At 37.7% G+C, this 17,846-nt stretch overlaps 1 protein-coding gene across 2 annotated transcripts in view; it reads right to left on the bottom strand.

Moving 5' to 3' along the window:
* Nucleotides 1-14,579, bottom strand: part of LOC108754257 (fibroblast growth factor receptor homolog 1-like) — a 57,434-nt gene extending 42,855 nt beyond the window's left edge. For both annotated transcript variants that reach the window (XM_018496452.1, XM_018496451.1), the window contains exon 1: nt 13,697-14,579. The gene's annotated coding sequence lies outside the window, so the exon portion shown is untranslated. The remainder of the gene's footprint in view (nt 1-13,696) is intronic.
* Nucleotides 14,580-17,846: the final 3,267 nt, after the last annotated feature.

Here is a 17,846-nt window from a genome sequence, read left to right as displayed (position 1 = left end):
CTCTCAATCGTCGGAGTGTTTCTTATTACAACTACATGCGAGTACGATAATTAAGAAATTTTCTAGTCGCCATTAATATGAGATTACGATATACGTCGATTACGATATACGTCGATGACGTACTACCGCTGGCTGACAGCCGCCTGAGGCGACTTTCGTTGCCTCGCCGTAAGCGTTTGTTGTTGCATCACGCGGTATATGGCAGCGACATAAAAACGCGGTTAGCATCGTTACGTTTCCCTTGTACCCATTAGCATACCCGATTACGATTTGCAATTCCCGCTTGTGGAACGAGATAATTAGAACAGATTGCGCGCTCTTCGTTTCGTACTCTGATTCGAACAACACCTCGAGCGCGCGAGGATGTCGGTTTTTCTGCTTTATTTCCGCGCCCGCTGCCGCATATAAAGCTGTAATTTCCGTTTGATGGATATCGCCGAATTACAAAAAAAAAAAAAAAAAAGAAAAAAGTACTGCGCTTGCCGGCCGTAATCGGAGCTCTCGGCAACGTCTCATATTGTAACTATGTGCAATTAACATAATAAAAGATGCGCTCGTAATCGTATTGTGATGTGTTTCCGTACCGGAATTATAAGATGTCTTTTAACCTTTACACCTTGAGAGAAGAATGCGTTTGATATTCGTGATAATTACGTAATTGGTAAAATAGTTATAATTATAGGAACTCCACTTTTCGAATTATCACTGCTTATATAATGTTTTGTATTAATAATTAGATTTATTGAAATCTTTCCAAAGTGTCTTACCAATACAAAATATAAATAAAAGGGAGCAAAATATAAATAACGTAGATTATTATATTGCGTTATTATATATTATAATTTTATATATATGACTTTCGCTTAAGACATCTAGCGTTGTGGCTGAATGTGCTCCCTTTTATTTATAAATCATATTTATACTTCTACAAAAAATATATATAATTGTCATTAACAATGACTATAAATTATAGGTGACTCGTGGAAAGATGCTGCAAGGGCGACAACGGGAAAAACGCTACTTCTACCAATGTAAGTGTAATAATCTTAATATTAATTTCTCGGTTCAACTCTAACTCTTCACATTTTTCTCTATTTCTAAGATTTAGAAAAAGATGAAGAATAAGTTGAGCCAAGATTAATCTAAACGCCGCAAACTTGATGGCGACATGAACCGTTTACTTGTTACGCGGCCTGTTTATATTTCTATTTTTATGTCCTTGACTGTCGCTTGATAATTATTAATATACATTATAGAATAAATAATGGCCATAATTATGGTAACATGTAATTATAGTCACAAGTACTGGAAACTTTTCCCTTACAATTAGTATAGAAGTTTTGTGGTGAGATTCTTGACATAGATAGAAAAACGCGAATGTTAATTGCCGTCGAGATACTGCCGTACAGTTTACCGATCGCATCCTCGATCGATGGACCGCGATGGTGGATAATAGTCTCTCGTGCATACCACCTCGAACTTCTCGAAGGGATAACGCGTTTGAAACACGGATCCAGACCCCTCTCGGCTTAGGCTCAACGCCGATAAAATCTGACATCGCTAAGCCGTGGACACGGAGATCCTCGTTTAGAAAGAAGAATCTGGTAGTCTTGCCGTGTTATTCGATGGTCAATCGAGATTAGGGAAGGCACGATCTCTGGAGCAGAATGGTCTCATTATTTCGTGGCAACGACTTCCACCGGCAATCATTACGCCCCGTAATGATGATTAATGGCTGCGTTGCGCCCTTTATTACTTTAGGAAACATTGTATACGAAAGGAGTAGATTATATTGATTCCGGTAAATCGCAAAAGCGGTTTTACATAGTACAAATTAGTCGTTGAAAATTTCTACATTCGTGATTTTGTTTTCTTTATATTAATATTTTTCTTTCAATAAGTTCTTCGTAGTGTTTTAAGATGCACTATCGTTATTATTAACACGTATTATATACCGCGATAATATTAAGTGATTTGATTATCAGCGCGTGAATCACTAGTGTCTTATTTGTTTATGCGTATGTTAAATATATTTGTTAAATAATATTTGTTAAATATAAAACATGTATTTCGTAATGGTTAAAAAATTACAAAAATTATTATTAGAGAAGAAGAAGATATTTCTTTTCATAGCCAAAATATCCAACTGAAAGTTCAATGTGAGTCACGGTATTTGTGATAATTCTTTACTTATTTAATTTTCTACTCCCTAAATCTGAATCAGTGGATAATCACTAATTACCCACTGACATACTTTGCACTGATAATCAGCGAAATTCCATTAAAAAAGAATGTTTGAGCATTGTATAACTAAAATACTGATATTAATTTCAATCTTCCAATATCATATTCATTGAATTTAAGCACTAAAACAAGGTTAGTTAGATCACATAATAAAGATTAATTAGATTATGGATCTCATATTTAATTCGCTGATTATCAGTGGCATACTTGGCATTGATATCCATGATTATTCACTGATTCAGATTTAAAGAAAATTCTCATTATTATTCTTTATTATTTGTTGTATCATAAAATCACTATGCAACGCAGCTGAATATGAGAATTAATGCGTTGAATATATATTTTTTTGTATAACAAATATACACCTAGATTTGTATAATTTCTAAGACTCATATATCTACAATCTCATAAAGGCATGTATTTATAATAAAATTTTGGAAACAAAATATTTTCGAACAACGGACTATCCAAGACTTTGCGTCGTGTGCTCGCAGATGTCTTCTTAGCTCATATTGCTTTTAGTCACTCCTTTCGTGATGCATTCTAGGAAGTGCTACAGAGAGAAGTTGGTGCAGACCCTTTTGTTTACCCTCCGCAAACCATGTCGCATTGTCGTAACGTAATTGGCGGAACAAGCGCAACGAGGTCCAGAGATTGATGAGCCCTCTTTCTTTTCCTTTGTGATTCGTCGGAACCTTTGGAATTGCACTCTTGTTATAACGTTCGATGACTTTCGTCTTGCGATCAGTTGCGTATCACTCAAAGAAAAAGATACAGTGGTAGCAATTACATATAAGTGATAACTATACATGTTTTACAGAATTAAAAAAAAAATGTTAAATAAATTATTTTATGATTGCAATTAATTATATACATAAAATTTATATAATTATCACTTACGACAGTTGCTAGCACTAGTTTTTTCTGCATGATATAAGAATTTTCTGCGTGGTACAGTCATTTTTAAATACATTGCAGGAATTAATTAATGTACATCCCTGTACATTAATTACATTAATTTACATGAGTATAATTAATTTTTTAAATCGAAGTAATTTATGTAATTATTATATATTAATTTACATTCTTTCAATGCGAATATCTAATAACTACATGAAATATATTTCCATTATTCGTACATTTCGCCATCTCGGGATTTTTCTTGAATACTTTATATAATTATCACTTACTACAGTTGCTAGTGCACTAGTTTTTTCTGCATGATACACGAATTTTTTGTATGGCACATTGCATGAATTAATTAATATACATCCCTGTACATTAATTTACATAAATGCAATTGATTTTTTAAATGGAAGTAATTTTTATGTAATTATTATATATCAATTTACATTCTTCCAATGTGAATTAATATCTAATAATTACATGGAAATATATTTCCATCATTTCGCCATCTCGGGATTTTTCTTGGATACTTTTGTTCGATCCCCTCTTACATCTCGACTTTCAGCTATTCAGTTTTCTTGCGCTTACGCTTAATCCTAAATGCTACCTAGCTCTCTTTTTCACGCGACCACTTAAGGCTGGAAGAAAACGGGACGTGGGACCGGAGAGCCGTCCGCTCTCTTAATCGCGGCACTCCGCGGCCGGTATTATTACGTGATCAACCTATTAGGGACTTGCATTTAGCCCCCGTGAGTAGGTGCATAAGGTCTCCCTTCCTCCCCCGTTGTCGTCGCACTGACAAAGGTTCCACGATTTATCGCGCATCCGCGAGTAAATGTCCCTTGAATAACGACTACAATAGATTTTACGACATGTGCTCGTTAAGCAAATGCGACGAAGAAATACTGGAGGCTTCGGACCTCTATTTATTTCTCTGAACGAGTTAACGATAACCGGCGATATAAATCTCAGTAGATCATAAATACAATCGCTGCAAAATCCAGCGGCGGCAAAATATCAGATTTATCCTCTAGCAAAGAAATTCCTCTCGCGAGGAATAATCGCATCTATGCGATTCACCGATCGGTGTAAAGCTCTATTATATTAATAAAAATAGCTTGTATCTGAGCCGTAAATGTCGACAGCTTTCCCATTAACTATTTCGAACCATTATTTTTGGCCCTAGTTGTCTGTAATCCAATAAGCGCTTGGTATTATTGATATGATTAGTAGGGCCAATATGACCAATAAATTTCTTGCAGTGAAATCTCACTCACAAGAAAGTGAAAATACAACCATCCTTCACTTCTTGAAAAAGAGCGACAATTTTCATTCTTTTTTTCTTTTTTAAAGTGAATTTTTCCTTCAAATCTTACTTTCTTTTTTTCCGGAGTAAAATTTCACCCCTTTGAAGTGAGGATTCACTATAAAGAGTGAAAATTGTCGCTCTTTTTTCAAGAAGTAAAATATTTTCAACTTGTTTTCAAAGAGTGGTTGGTATTTTCACTCTCTTGGAGAGATTTCACCGCGAGAGATTTCGAGCGTACGGCTTTTGTAAAGTATACGTGCGACACGCACGACGGTCGTTCGGCGCTTTTGCGGCGGTTTTACTGGCTTACCGTAATCCAGCCCTGCGTAATCGGGGAGACGTTAGGAAAGCCGAGCAGTCAAGCCAGAGCTACAAGAGAGAACAAGAGTAGACGCGGAAGAGGGAGGGCGGTGACTATCGTCGAATCGTCACCGCGGCACGCGTCTCGTGCGCACCCGGTGCGTAAAACTCGACAGGATCCACCTGTCGATGAAAAGTATCGAGAGCTCTCTCTCGTTCTCTTTCCCGTTTCGTGTTCCTTCCCCCCCTTCTTCCTTTCGCTCCGTTCTCTCCAACCACCGAGCGATGTAACCGCGTTGAACAAATAACCTGTTACGTCGTAACAGTTTCTTCGCCTGGTCCCGCGCGTGTACAATCCCCATCTCGTTAGCGGTGCCCTTGTACGCTTCTCGTTTTCTGCCTTCTATCTTGTTCTTTATTGAAAAGAGCAACGGAGAGGGAGAGAGGGAGGGGAGGGGGGGGGAGGAGGAGGAGGAGGAGGAAGCGAACAACTACCTGCCGACAAGCGGAAGTACAATTCCCGATACTCTGAATTTAGTATCCGTATTGTAGCCGGTCGCGTATTTATACAGTTGCGATTTCCTGTGCACGCAGAGCGATAATTATTTTTTCTATCTTTGATCTTCCAGCAGTAAAGTAATCCTTATTTATCTTTGCGTTCTAAAAAATTAATTGATTTAATTAAAACAGGTATTAATAAGTATCCGGCAGATTCGCGTGTATTTCTATCAAGACTTTCTTCAGATACGTGATCCTTCGAGTATAAAATGTATAATCGTTGCTACTTCGAGGATTGCGAAGATGATGATTTATTCGATTTTTCTGCCGGTCTATTCTTATGCAATATATTATTCAATATTGAATAGAGTCATCATTCTTTCTGTCTTACATGAAACATTACGTGCGGCTAGTATGGCAATTAGTGAATTCAGATTCCACCTGATAAATTAGTAATGTACAGCGTATACACGCGGCAATCAGTCTCATCTATATCTTTCGTAAGTCCATTTGGGATCCATCCTGTTATGAATATTGACTTGTATATAATTATGGAGATAATTGTTTAAAACGAAATTTATTTGCGATATATATCTCATTGTTCACGTATAATAAGCGTGTGTTAAAATTATTTTATGTTTATTTCTCTCTCAGTCTCTCATATTCTCAGTCATATTTGAAATTTTATTATGATTTACGATTTATACGAAATCAATTGAGGAGGCGGATTGAAGGCACAATTCTACTTAGGCTCTTTTTTCAGAGATTAGCTTTTTTATATCAAATTGATTGATCGTAATATAGAGACGTGTATTATAATATGTAACTTCTCAAAGACATTACATAAACTTATTTATGTTACTGTATCCATTTGTGTATAATAAAAAAGTTAGGAGATTATTTTTTAATTTTTATTAAAAATCAAGATTTTGTAATTAGGCCTCTTTATTCCGGCCATTCTCTCAATTATAAATTTCTACTAGCATTGAAATAACTTTTAATTGTACCTTATTATTTTAACAAATCGTATAAAAATATGTGCGGTAAATACAAGAATTTTAAATTTATTATCTCCTGTCGTTAGGTTTATGAAATTGCAATAAATTTGATTTTTATACAGTGACGCTGGTCAGCTTGAATAAACGTTAGATATCTATTGCATGTCACCAAAAACGTCGAATGACTGGAAGCGAGCGTGGGTCGAAAGTGTGAACGTTACTCGATTGCCGAAGGTGGAAATGTATGCAAACACAGGACAATCTCGCGGCCGATGGCGATTGCAAGGCACTGTGGCTTTGAAAAGATTTGCAGTTGGTTAAGCGGGTAACCGCGAGCGAGAATGTGACGAATTTACGCGCCGCTTCTGACAATTCGATTTCGCAGTCACCCAAGTTCGACCGGAATGGACGCACTCAGAATAACATCGTTGCTGGTTCGGCGGCTAAACGGATATTTCGATGCTAATTCCATGCCGGGAACGAGCTATCGTTTGGACTCGTTGAACTCGTTGCAGAGAAAATTTCATCAGCGCTGAGAGAGAGAGAGAGAGAGAGCCAATCTGCTTTTTACATTTAATTGAAGAATCAAGTAATAAACATATGTTTTTATTAAACATGCACGATTCACACGAAACAAAAATGCTTGCAATTACCATAATTTAATTATAATTTACAGTTTCAATGCCGATTATATACATTTTTTATGCATTTTTTGGTAGAACTATAAACATAATTCATTACTATATAATTTTAACGTCACAGTAACTATAAAAATGGAGCCTCTGTCCGTAATTATTTTATCATACAATTATAGTCAGAAATACTGTATAGGTTTTTTTGTGTACGAAATGATAAAAAGAGAAATCTATTGGATTTCTTCCGTGGGGTAAGGTTCTAGAAGCTAAAGAGGACAGTCAATGGACTCGCATGCACGATTTATCATCTTGAATCACCGTGATTCTGCGTAGACGAAGCAAATTCGATCACGCTTTATTCTCGTTAATGGACAGAATTTTCGCAATACCGTAATAGTAATGATACCAATGATACCCACGTTTGACACGAGCCATGATTTATACTCATTGCGCACATCACTTTAACGTTCGCCATATCCGAGACACTTTATTGCAAAAACTTTGTAATGCACCGCGCCCGACGCGTTGTTTAATCGGCGTAAAGCCGCGCGTAGGCAGAGTTTTTCTTCTTGGAATCCATTTCGAAGGCAGTGCCTGCCTTCGTAAATATATAAATATGTACGCGCGCGTGTCTGGCGGTTATTAATAAATTTTGCGGCAACGCCAGTACATCAGTAGCCATAGCAAATCTCGGTAATGCCACGATGTGCGTCAAAAAGTCAAAGGAGTATATTACAGGAGTATATTAACGCGAAAAAATGCAATATTTATGCGCATTGATGTATAGTTATACTTGTACGTAAAATCATCCATTTCTCATTTTGATTTTCACAGCGTCTTCCGATTTTCATATCGAGAGAAAAACATGTGTATTTGTGACTATATAATTACATAGTAAAATAATTACAATTAGAAGTTCTATAATATTTTTATAATTATTACTGCTATAATATTAGTAATACAATTGTATTTATAATTCCATGTATATATAAAAAGTATATACAGTTGGTTTAAAAAATAACTACAATAATATAGTTGTGTTTCCGGAGCTAACTATATACCTTTTTGTATGTACAATAAAATTATAAATAAAGTTGTCATATAGCAGTAACAGCATAAAGAAATTATATAAGAAAATTGAGATTTTTATCATTATTTTGTAATACATTTCTATATAATTTTATTAGAGCACAAAAAAGATTATTTTTTATTGAAATGACTTTTAATCCTGATGATAAACTGTCTCTAATTTTTTTTTGTATTACTTTTAAATGCAATTTAAAATAATTTATAATTTTATCAATTAATTAATATATATATTATCGCCTTATAACCTCCTTAACTATAATTATTTTAGTATAGAATTATAGTCACAAATACCAAATACTTTTTCTCTTAATGCGGATATTAAAGATCGGATAATCAATATCGAGTCTATCATTAATAATAAAATAAGCACTCACATAAAATAGGCGCGACGTTAATCCTTTTTATATACTTCTCGATGATCAATCATTAAAATTTAATTAGCTAGTGCATTAATGATCAAATACATATAGCAGTTATAATAATCTTTAATCGTAGACTTTTTGCTTTCAGAATCTACACAAAGTCGGTCCGAAGCAAAAGGATGGAATAAATGTCACGTCCGGCTATAAGATCTCTTGTGCTTCGACGATTTTGCGACGAACGGCGCCAAAAGAGTTATCGCTCCATGACCGGTAAGTTCTTATTTGAAATTCCACTCGAATGTAATCAGGTACCGTCTCTTCGATGTGATTACCGAGCGATTTTGCGGTACGTTCTGTACGTGCAAAGGATTAACTATGTAACTCGCTTTTAACGGGCATTATCGTTAATTCGATCTCATGACGAACGCACGATCAATAAGATCGCGAGGCACTGCGAGGAAGAAACCGGCCAGAGAATGGTCTTATACTCGTCCTGAATTAATTTTCCAACCCAGCGCATTTTGAATACAGAGATCTATAAATTACGAGGGCAGTTTTAACTCGAGATAAAAATTCATTACAAGGTCACCGAATCGGCGTGAAACTTGCATATATATATTGCATACATATATATATTCTTTCAGGCACGTTACACTTGACGAAAAAAAAAAAAAAAAAAGTTGCATTTCAATCTCGCTTGACGAGAAAGGGAGAGCCGTGACCACGACGATGATCCAATACGAAGAGCGTTCTTGAACGACACTCGACTTTCGTGAGGAAGGGTAGAAAGAGCGAGGGGGAGGAAATTCCGCGCTTGAACGATGAAGGAGGAGAAGGAGGAGATTGTACTACGAAGGATGGAGAGAAACGTTCATTATTCTATTCCGGCAGAGCCAGGCCAGTAATCTGGTCTTATAAAATAAACCACTCTAGCTTGCCCGCAGTCGGCGCGACGCGTCAAATAAATCGTAGCCTGCTTCTTACAAGTTTACTTGCAATTTTAATCATATCTCCTACTTCGATCGTCCTTTCTCTTTCTTGTTCTCGATATTCGAGAACCTTTTCGAATCTCTCGTCTCTTCTCTTCGTTTCGTATTCATGAAAATAAATCTTTTATGGATATACTTTGGTACACAAAGCGAAGCGAGCAAGAGAGAATCGAAAGGACGAAGGACTGAGGCACACAATGCACCGCAATGTACATATGTTGCATATGGTTTTTACCGTTTCAGGACATTTGCGTTGAGAAAACGCCAGTCAGAGCTTCGACTTTCGAGCTTGAATAACTCTTGCTTAGTGTCCGTCAATGTAGAATAATATTTGTCTCGATTTAACTTTCAATCTCTTTCGTGATTAAAAGAATAGAAAAAGTGAAGAGTAAATTAAATCGAAACTATAGTTAAAATTTACATTAGTAAAATGAGTACAATTCTGGTTTTTTTTGAATCTCACAGAAATATTTAAGGAGGTTGAAAGAGCATAAAACACATGTATTAATATTTAAACTTTAAACAAACTATTATACATACATATGAAAGTTGTGTTTTTATCGAGCAACACATTTTTATAAATCATTTTATTTGATATTAGTTTTATTGTTAGAAAACAAAAATTTGTTTAATAATTACAAAAATATAAATTTTTTAAATATATTTTAAATACTAAAAATGACTTATGCAAAGTTTTATTGAGATTCACCAATTATAGTTTATAACAAATAAACATTTTGTTTATTTACTGAACAAATTAATGTCTGCATCTCAATGTAACTTTACATAAATATTATAATATTTTTCGACTCATAAAATACTTTTATAAAAAAATTGAGTTTTTTATCATTACTTTATAATATTATATATTATCATATATTTCTATTAGAGTATCAAAAATATTACTGTTTATTGAAACAACTTTCAAATGTCTCTAATTTTTTTCTATTACTTTTAAATGCAATTTAGAGCAATTTGTAATCTTTTCAAGTAATTCTTAACCTGTTGCATTTGTCTTACAACCTCTTTAAGGACGTATGTGAAATCGATATTGTTTGGAGCTGGTTGAAACGAACTGTCGGAATCTTGTCCTCCTCTGAAGAAAGAGACGTTAATCAGCAATTTCACAAGAGGCAGCCTGGACGTCACCGGATGTCCAGAAAGACTCACTGCGAGCCACGCGATCGTGGACAATACGGGAGGCAAAGAAACACGCGTGTAATTCATCTGGAGCGTGTATATTATCGTTCGCGCGGACCTGCTCGCTCTCGGCGTTTTGCTCGTGTAAACACCGGAAGCGAAACACTGTTACTCGCTTTATGATTCGCTCAAGACAATCTCTCGCGGCACTTCTTCAGTCCATCCAATCTATACGCTATCTAACTGCCCGGTTTATAATTTAAGAAAAAGCTGCGCGCACGATAAAGCTAATAATTATTTTTGTGTCGAGTCAAGGGGGGGGAGGGAGGGGAGAGGAAATTATCTCGGGATAACTGAAACTCGAGCGTGCTTCATTCCACCACACGGCGCCAACTTAGCCGAGAGAGAGAGACTTAGTCTTAGCCGGAGATTAAGTGCTCCATAGTTGCTTCACGAAACGCTTGGCGTCGTAGAGCCAGAAAACGAAGCGCGGCAAATGCGATCGCGGAGTCGCGAGCCCGCCGATTTACTCCCGACGATAATCTGATTCATCGTCGGAGGATCTCGACTTCTCGACGGACGCGCGCGTTTCTGGAGCTCTCTCTCTCTCTCTCTCTCTCTCTCTTTGTCGCGCGCGTGCGCGTTCCCTTTCTCGATCTGGAATTTGGATTAAAGAAGACTCGGCCGAGAGAGCCGTCGAGACATGCGAGGGAAGAGAGATTAAGTAAAGCCGGAATAAATTACCTCCCCCTCTTTCTCCCGCCTGCTAAATAAGCTGCCTGGTCTGGCCGAGGGACGCGTCGGGGGTTAAACTTCCACCATGTCTTGCACAGATAGAATGCAACGAATTAATAACTTCGTTCTTTAGATAGTGTAAAGTCGATTTTTTTTCTTTCGAAGTTATATACAATTTTTAATACAATCTACAGCTGTACAGCTTCGAAACGCGTTGAGAGAGTCACGAAGGGAAGTTGCCGGCCGTATCGTCGTAGAATCTCTCTGAGCTTCAAATTAATTAGTCGATCGATTAAACGATCACCTTGCCGTGTTTCTTAATCGTTACCTGCGCGCGCTCTCTCATTATCGTGGCGGCAACGGGGAACGACTCCACTAGTAATAAAACGGAAAGGGATGGCAATTAAATCGTCGTTCTACCTTCAAGGTTAAGGTTCACAGAGTTGTTTAATTACCTGTCGGCGATTTTTATCTGGACGATTTTATTATGTCGCGTTAGCTTATCGCGTATGTATCTAACGTGTGCTTAATACATTCGTTATCTAGCGTTATTGGGAAAGATGATGCTCATCCAGGAAATAAAATGTATTCGCTACGTAGTATTATCGGAAAGTGTATGTTGCGCGTGGGATAGGAATTTTCTAATCGGAAGAACTCGCGTTCGGTTCGCGCGACCGCGATCGTGCGCATCGGGAAAATAAATGGCACGAGTCTGCTTTAATCGACGAACGAGGCAATACCAATTAAAGTTGCATTCCCGAACGATGTCTTCCCGCTCGTATGCACGCACGCGAGCAAAACCTCGTAGCTTATATCGATATATCGTGCGCGTCATCGCCCCTGGATTGCGATTCGACGACGCGTATACATTTTCGCGCATTTCCGCGACGTAGCTACTGGCCTGCGTTCTCATCGCATCATTAAATCGATCATATTTGTTATTATCATTGCTATCATTATTATTTTGGCTGCGTCGATTATTTAATTTCTACATAGAAAATCATACATAGATATCCTATTTTTACACTGCGAGTACCGAATTATTAACAACATTTTCATTTTTTAAAATAATGTAATGAGGCAAAAAGTAAAAAAAAAATGAACAAATATGGATGTCGTAAAAATATTACACTTTATTCAAAATTAGTGAGATGTAAGAAAAATATTTCGAGTGAACTTGAAAATTAGCCGTGTAATACATAAATAGACTGATAAACGTAATATATAAACAAAAGGTTATCAAGAGGCTATTTTAGAAGCTAGATATGACATAATAGATAATTCAAACTATAAAAAACTTATACTGAAGAATTCTTTGATAATCAAAGTAGTAATATCTATAATATAGATTAAACTACTTAGTTCGATTTACATTTTTATATTTTATAAATTATTATATTTCGTGTAAACGCTTAGCTTCTAATATGGCCTTTTGATAACCTTTTTGTCCATGTTATGTTTCTTATTGGTTTATTAATGTATACAGTTAATTTTTCATGTTCACTCGGAGCATTGTCGAGAGAGATTCTGTGAGATTCAAAACACGTCCATTTTTCGTTAATATAGAATAAAATATAATACTTTTATCACGTATTTTCATATTTACTCGTATTTTGGCCACTATATTATTATATTACCATTACATGTTATTACAAACTTTTCACATAAATTTTTAATCATTAATATTATATTTCTTGTATGTAAAAGATATTGTGAAACATTTAGACTTTTTAATAATTATATTCTGATTATATATATATATTTGATTCTTTATTATTTATTTTCATACTAATTTATTTATTTGCTCTTTTCAATGAGTAAGAAACGTTGGTACTTTTAGTGTTAATTTTATTCCGATCTGCTGGGCAGAGAATGATTCATATTCTTTCTAGGAACGGCGAATTATTAGAAAACTATTCAAAATTTTTCCGACCAAACAGATATTCAGTGGGACATTTTGGTGAATCGCGAATCTTAATGTAATAACAAGATAGTCAATAGGCTCTAAAGAAAAATCTAAAAAAAAATAAATAAATAAATAAAATGCCAATTTGAGCCAACACGTAAAAAGTGTTTTAATAATATTCACTTTGAATAAACGGTATAAAATACACACTAATAACCAGTGTTGGCTCAAATTGGCATTTTATTTATTATTATAATATTTTTTAGATTTTTAGATTAATATTGTACTTCTTGTACGTAAAAGATAAGATTGTGTAAGATTTAGACTTTTTAATAATTATATTCTTTATATACTGACGATATATTTACATTGCTATATAATTTGAGCCAGTGTTGGCTCAAATTGGCGTATTATTTTTTCACAGATTAATGTAATAAATTTTCAATAATAAATTGTCACTCGACAATTGGTGAGATACCTAACCAATCTCGGCTTTGCGAATTCTGACGACGACGGTCCGCGCCCACGTTCGCCTCGCGTCTGTATCTTTATCTATAAAGTGTACGAAGCAGGCTGCGTACTCACTAGATCTCCTTTCCGAGAAAACTCCTTCGACAGCGTCTCGAAAACCCCTCGGCCTCTTCACGCTCGGCAGCTTCTGATCTCGGCGTTGCTTCTGGCGCTTCTGGCTTTTCTCAATCCGCTCTCTAAGGAACCCTGTTTCTCTCTTTCTCACCCTATCGAGCATCGGCGTCGATCGCGAGCAGCGATACCGACGATATCCACCGACGATGTCGACCGAGGAAGGGTTGAAGACACAAGAGACAGGGCGGAGGGATGGCGAAGAAGTAGCGTGCGTGGAGTCACTGCCGAGAGAAGGTTCGCGTGTCCGCTGCGGAAACGAAGCGCGAGCTGATTCACACTATACACGCATTCCCGCTGTTATTTCAGGCCGACGCATCTCACGCATCCGACGGCGGCGCGTCGTCGTTAAAGATCCTCGTTCGTTATTCTTTTCCACGCGCGCGTTCCATCCTTCGGTTCTCGTCTTATCCCCGACTCTCTATCCTACCGTTCCGCGACTCTCTTAATCCCGTCACCATACACAAACGAGTTCATCCATTCACTGACACCGTGACTGTCACCCTCGCAAGACTCTTTGGTCTTTTGCCACTGCGCGACTGTCACCGGGCACTCGCTTTCGCGAATTTTCGCGGATGATCTCGAGAGTACTGACCGATCTAGCTGTCTTGACTGACGGTTCCCTGTTTCTCTCTCTTTCTCTTTCTCTCTCTCTCTTTCTATCAGTCTCGAGACTGCTCGAGACCGCGACGTCGCGACACTGATGATACTCGTGGCAGAGCACTACTTCTCCGAGAGGAGGATGTGCACGAGGAAAGCTCGGGGCGTAGTGCCAGAAGAGCCGTCGCTTGAAATAACCGCTCGTCCACGCTCGTTCCCTCCGCAACCCCTCGTGGGTTAGTCTTTCCCCACTACGACGGATTGCCGCCGAGTGCCGAGATCGCCGGCAAAACTCTGAACCCCACTACTACCATTCTGACGGCACCTTCCCTCTCGCTCTCTTTCTAACGCCGCGCGCGCGCGTCTCTCCTCTCTCCTCCTCTCTCCTCTCCTCGTCTTCTCCTCTCCTCTCCTCTCCTCTCCTCTCCTGTCCTCCCGCCGCTTCTCGTCGCTTCTCGTCGGTTCCATCGCGTTGCGTTAGCGTCGCGTCGCGCCGCGTCGCGTCGTACGCGCACACGTGCGCGCGCGATGCAGTTTTCGCGCCATTCCGAGATGCGCCGATGTGGGACCTCTCCGTTTTTTCCGTTCTTTCCGTTCTTCAGGCACTTTTCCGAAAAGTGCCGGAAATCGATCTACGTATGCTTGAATTTTTTTTTTCTTTTCGCGTAACTGCTAAAGCCTCCACGGGAAACCTCCAGACGAGATAGAGAGATGGGATAAGAAAAGAATAATTCGAAACGTCGAAACTCTCAAAGCTCTCAAAGTCTCTCGAGCCCAAACACTCGAACGCGAGATGGAAGAATCCATCTCGTGGACAAAATCTAGTCCCATATCGGAGCAATCGCGTGAATCGCCACCTCGCAGGTAATTTCTCGCAGCCGAATGCTTCACGGCCACCATCGCACTGGGGCTACTATCCCTATTTTTCTTTCGTTCCCTCATCATATCACCGTGTCCGGAACACATTCGGGACATGTGTCGCCCGAACGTCGACCACCTTTTCATTTTCCTTCGAGACACCCGACACACCATGAACGGCGATGGTGGTGAAACAACCGAGATTACTAGTCACTTCTCCTTCTCAGTCACTTCTCTCTCTCTCTCTCTTCCTCTCTGCCTTCGCATCTCCCTTTCCCACCCCCTGGCGATGTCTGTCTCCGTCCGTTATTTATAGAAAGCCACGATGACTCGCCTAATCGTAACGACCTCACGGCGCAGACCAGAATACCTATTATTATCCAGTCGAATTAATGAAACTCCCTCGTGACCAGCCGTGTTGATTCGCCGTGTTATATTTGCCGTTTGCAGAAGAGACACACAGTCGTTTTGTCTCTGTCCACAGTCTGTTTTGCCTCCTTAATCTCCAAGTCTTTCTGACATAATATCGGACCGCTGATGCTTTTGCTCGGATCGCGTGCTTTCCTCGGCTCGTCGTCGCACGCGAACCTAAATGAACCTTTGCTCGCGATAATTAATCGACGGTGCCGTTAATGAATCGCGAGATAACTCGTCGTACTAGGATCTCGTTCATCTTCTGTGCGAACGTCGTAATTCTCTCCCGCCTCTCCCGCGGTAACGTATTGATTTATTTTTATGTAGTTTAACGCTAAGTGGTCGCGAGAACGCGCGATTGCGACGCGGCACATATACCTAAAGATTTATCTAGAACACGCTGAAAGAGCAATGGGTCTTTGTCGCATCACGCATTCTTCTAAATATAAATCTTTACGGTGCCCCGTAAAGGAGCCAGATCCTTTCGGCTACGGATCATATCTCACGTCCACGTGCCCCGTATGAATTTATCTCACGCGCCGTGGAATAAATCCCCTCCGATTACTACGATCATTTCTCTCCGAGAGATTAACATTAGAACTGCCGAGACCCTGCTAGAACCGCTGAAGATGCCAATTTGGCTTCCAATCTTGTTTTCGATGAGTGACGCGTTATTTCGATATTATTTAGACAATATTTGAGATTGTATTCATATATTTTTGATATTTTTGCAATTACGTAGAAATCAAATTATTGTACGTTGTTATTTACTGAATTCAACAGTCGCATAGTTCTAAATGAAAAATTTATGTTGAAGTTGTAAGCAATTTTTAAATGTCAATGCAGTTAAAATTGAACTAAAGTCTCGTTGCATTAATCGGAATTCCAGCGGAAAATGAACACACAGATCAGAATTTTACAGTTAAGTCTCTTATAATTCTGGTCGAGATAACCAGATGTCCAATTATGATAACCGGAGTTCTAATTGAATTCGGATATAATTAGAATCTACTGGCTCATTCATTTTCCATCAGAAACTTTTCTCCTTGCAAGTAATTTTATACAGCGCATTGTGCTTAAGGATATTCGATAGATATTTAAAAAAAAAAACATGAAAAAATTATGAATTATTCTAAATTACATTTAAAAGTAATATAACAAATTTTAGCGACGATTTACAATCTGGATTACAAGTTATTTTAAAAATTAACAAGTAGTATTTTTTTCATCTATGTTATAATATAGTAAATGTATGGAAATGTACTATAAAATGACCAAAATTTTAATTTTTTGATGTAATTACTTTATATATTTAAGATTATTTATGTTTACATTGCGATGCAAAGATTAGTTGTCCAGTAAATAAACAAAATATTTGTCTGTTCTAAATCTTTGTCATTAATTGATAAATTACAATGAAACTTTGTCAAAGTTTTAAATACTTAAGGTACTTACACAAAAACATTTAGATTTTTATTAAATCGTTTATTATTTAGATTTTTGTTGTTTTTTTTTTAAATTTTAGTTTATGAATACAATAAAAATAAGAACAAATAAGATTAATCAACTATAAAAATGTGTTGTTTAATAAAAGCAAAATGTTATAAACACAACTTTCATATGTATTACAGTTTGTTTATAATAATAAATATTAATATATGCTGCTATCGAACGTCTATCGAACATCCTTAAGAATCCAGCTGAGCAGGCGATCGGTATATCTTTAATATATACTGATTTAATAGGCATTGCTCGTGGGTTATAATAATGCCGCCCCTCTCGTCGCAAGATCTGTATCTTAACTCGCGTTTGTTTGCCCCCTCATAAGAGGACAGATCGTTATTCACGGCGGATTATCTGGTTAATTAGTAGATGATGATGCGATGATAGATGCGAGAGATACGATAAGATGTTATCTCTCGTTGTCAAGCTCGGACTCTCGCCTCGGTTCGCTGCCATTGATCGAAAGCACTTTAAATCCTCTACTACTCGCTCGCGGGTTTCCAATCGGAAATAAACGCGAGGGAAACGAATTAGCTCGGTCGTACGTATAAATAGTAACGTAAGAAAGAGAAAGAGAGAGATATGACGAATCGCACGCACGCGTCTGCGGAATGCGTATCGTGCACGAGTAACTTGTAAACCGCAAAGTTAACCAACGAAGTCACGCCTGGTAAGCTTACAACTGTAATTTATATTTCGAGCTAACGTCCGCTAACGT

Source organism: Trachymyrmex septentrionalis, unplaced genomic scaffold, assembly GCF_001594115.1.
Source record: "Trachymyrmex septentrionalis isolate Tsep2-gDNA-1 unplaced genomic scaffold, Tsep1.0 scaffold78, whole genome shotgun sequence".
NCBI classification, from domain to species: domain Eukaryota; kingdom Metazoa; phylum Arthropoda; class Insecta; order Hymenoptera; family Formicidae; genus Trachymyrmex; species Trachymyrmex septentrionalis.
Note: the sequence above shows the minus strand (reverse complement) of the source record. Positions and strands in the feature narration are given on the sequence as shown.